Source organism: Triticum aestivum, chromosome 2D (genome assembly GCF_018294505.1).
Source record: "Triticum aestivum cultivar Chinese Spring chromosome 2D, IWGSC CS RefSeq v2.1, whole genome shotgun sequence".
Classification (NCBI taxonomy): Eukaryota; Viridiplantae; Streptophyta; class Magnoliopsida; order Poales; family Poaceae; genus Triticum; species Triticum aestivum.
The window spans coordinates 287,317,238-287,321,203 of NC_057799.1; positions in this window are offsets into that span (position 1 = coordinate 287,317,238).

The following is a 3,966-nucleotide window of genomic DNA, read 5'->3' on the forward strand; positions in this document are numbered from 1 at the left end:
TACAGCAAGTCCACCGGCCGAAGACCTATCCCAACTGCAGAGACGGCCAATTCCTGTAGATTGGAACCCCATTCCATTTATTCCCAGTTTAAAAGACAATGCTTTCAATGTTGTTAGGGACTATGTGCATATATTCCCATCATGGGAAGATTATTGTGAAGACAAACACCATTTTCACATCTTCCTGTCCAACTTACGTGTAAGTGCTATTATTCATGGTTATTATTTTCCTGTTTTCTGCTGATTGAACACATCAATGATTTACATTACATTGTTGTAACTAGGCGAGGGTCAATCTGGATAGTCATGACGAGCAAAGCTTGCTTGTGCTTTTCAAGGAAGCATTGCAGCAGTATCGGTGTTACCTGAGGAAATCACACTTTGATGGCAAGTCTATAAACGAATTTCCGGTGAAGTCTCATGTGCTAAATTTAGAAGACATTGAATGGAAAAACCTTGTTATGCACTGGTCTTGTTCCCAGGATGAGGTACTGTCTATGAAATCACATGACAATTTGAACTTCTACTTTTCCGCATGTGCCTTACGGATCTTTTTTGCAGGAAATCTGCTCGAAGAAGAATTCCGGTTTGACAAGAACAACAGGATATCGCAAATATGCTGCCCGCTGCTTTGCTCTTGTTAGTACCTGTTGTCCTGTATCACTGTACTTGCATACATACCTGGTTCATTATGTGACAGCAGTATGCATGATAGCTTGCTTATCAATTGTTCGCTTCAAATTATCTGATCTGTATGAATGGTTACATTAGTGTAGAATATATCCAATGCCAATGTTTTTTTAGATCTGCATTGTTCTTGTAAGTACATGTTGTCCTTTATCAGTGTACTTATAATGACAGGTAGTTGTTCATGTACCATCACTCTGCAGCTTATTTTTCCTTTGCCCTCCATTTTCTACACATCAGATCTATATTTACTCTTACCATAAGGTTGGTACTGAAGAAGTTTAGCTGTGCATTGCTCTTGGCTGTACCTTTTGCCTGTATCACTGCACTTACATTTATAGCTACTTGGTTATGTAGCATCACTCTTCATCTTATCTTAAATATTCTCCATTTTTTCGTATATTATCACATCTATATTTACTCTTAACAAAATGTAGAATAAAGGCAATGCTTTTGAAGAAGATTCTGTGGTAAACTTCTTGAATTGCCCCCCCCATCAGCATGGACAAGGCCTTTATAGAGCCCGTCTTCACCAATAATGTAAGTTTGTCCATCTCAAGCCTTCAAACTTTGTTGTATATATTTGGTTAGGCATGACTGCAACAGCTGTTTATTTTTGGTGTTTGCATCAAATTGCTTGTTTAAAGTTTATTATGTAGTTCATAAACAAAAGTTTGTCCTTTCTCAATTTAAGTTTTCAGTTGTACAACCAAGTTCCTTCTTCATACCATGTAAATTAAACTATACAGAGCAAGTGATCTTCTTTTGCACTGCATGTATGCTTCTGTTCTTCATCCGTAATCCAGTGGTGTGGTGAACCTACCCACTACAGCACAATGTCATATTCTGCAATGTCTTAACTATGAACAATGTCATATCATTCTACTATTATTTAAACCGTCTCTTTATTTGCCAATCTGAAATGGTATAAATTGACAACACACTAACCATTGATACTTATGAGTTCTTGATCTGTAATCCAGTGGTGTCGTGAAGCTGCCAACTCCTTCACAATGTCATTTCCTGCCATGTCTTGACCTGAACAATACCATATTGTGTTAATGCAATTTTAAACTGTGTCACTTTATTCGTCAGTAAGAAATGTGATGAATTGTCAGCACTGATACTTTTATGTGCAAAACCTGTCATCTGTGTGCTTGTCTATCTTTCACAGTGAGGAAGATATAAGTGTTGAACAAGCGCAGTCTCGTCATCTTTCTCAGCTGCTTGCGCTGCAGCTCCCCAGCAGGGCTAACCTTTCTTGAACTCTATTGAAGTGCTGTCGGTTTTGTATATTATTTTGTCGGCGTGTTTATTTGCACTGGTGGCGATCCTTGATGCCCAGTGTATGTAATCTGCTATCTGCTTGTGCTTTATTATCATAGTGCCGAACTTTGATGCCCAGTGGATGTAATATGCCGTAATTTCTTTATTGTATAGTCTAGGTTTTTTCTTATTCACGATGCTGCAGTTATTTTACTGTATATATATCCTGTCTTCGCAGTAAACTGGCCAAACCATAAAATTACGGTACATAATCGGGCCGTCATGCAATCACGATGTAGGTTGGGCCTGAAACGTGCCGAACAGCTCACGGGCCGGCAGCAGCCCGAAATGAACCCCGGCCCATGATTGTGCGAATCAAATCACGGGCTTTTAACATGCCAAAATTGTCTCGGTCCTTGTTTGGCCCAATCAAATATCGGCTGCGAGCAGGCCGGATGCAAACTGGGCCGTAGTTAGGCCCAACTATATGACGGGCTTTTAACAGGCCGAAATATAGGGCCGAAATGTTAAACGGGCCCTTAACAGGCAAAAACTAATATCAGGCTGAATTACTAAGTGGGCCTTTAGCAAGTGGGCCCAAAAGCATAGTGTCCAGTTGACGGGCCGAATCTGATATGGGCCATAATTGAGCCCAAAGCTTCTTAAAGGGCCGGACCTGATCTGGGCCGTAATTTGGCCCAGAACGTGGTAGGCTTTTAACGGGCCGGATCTCATATGGGCCACTATTAGGCCCGGAGCGTGGCAGGCCATTAATGGACCAGATCAAATATGGGCCGGCATTTGGCCCAAAACATGGCAGCCAGTTTATGGGCCGGCCTACTAGGGTCCTCAAAATCTTGTGGGCCTACAGCTGAGCCGGCCCATTAATGTCGGCGAAATCTTGTGGGCCTTTAGCTGGGCCGGCCCATTATGGCACACAAAAATCTTATGGGCCTTTACATGGGCCGGCCCATTATGGCCCGCAAAATCTTGTGGGCCTTTAGCTGGGCCAGCCCATTATGGTCCGCAAAATCTCGTGGGCCTTTAGCTGGGCCGGCCCATTATGGTCCGCAAAATATTGTGGGCCTTCAGTTGGGCCGGCCCATTTAAACTTGATGGGCCGGTCCACGTGTCAACATATCATAGGCGTGTCTTGCCCATTGGATGAGTGACACCTGTGCCAACGCGGACCTGACACGTGTCTCCTCCAGCCAATGATGATTTTACACGTGGAAAATCCCCATTGGTCGGTGCTGTTAACGGGTTATCGGATCCAAAACCCGACCCGATAGCTTAACGGCGTTCCGTTACGGTGGATGCCACGTGTTGGTCACCCTTGACGAAAGCACTTCTGTGACACGCGATTTATCGTCATGGAAGTGGACACTTCCGTGATGATAATTTTGGTAATGTCATGGAACACTTCTACGACAGCACAGGTATGACTATCTTGATTCTGTCATAAATTTGTCATGGATGTACATGCATGACAAAAAACGCGACCTACTGTGACAAACACGTATCATCACCGAAGTGTATTTTTTGTAGTGATTGTCTTTGTAAATACTAACTCCTTAGCTATGTAGGCTGACTCTGCATATGTTGCATCTCCTTCCTTGCACCCAAGAGCAATTTTCCTGTCTCCATTGACTATAACGGTTCCTTATGGCCCTGACATCTTTAATTTCAAATATAAATAGCATGGACGTGCCATGAACCGTGCATAAGCTGGCCGTCGAAAGACAGCGAGATATGGACTTTTGATTTTGACCACCTCAAACGTCAAAAATTTAGATCTGAAGTTGAACTCAGTACCAAAAGCGACATCCAAACGGATCTTCCCAATTGGATATGTCGACCTGTCAGGAACGATACCGTGAAAGACTATAGATGACAACTTCAGCTACTTTTCTGACAAGTTCATCCATCTGAAAGTGTCATAATAGAGTATATTGATGTTGCTCCCTCCGTCCATAAGAACCTTGGTTAACTTATAACCGCCGACTTGAGGGG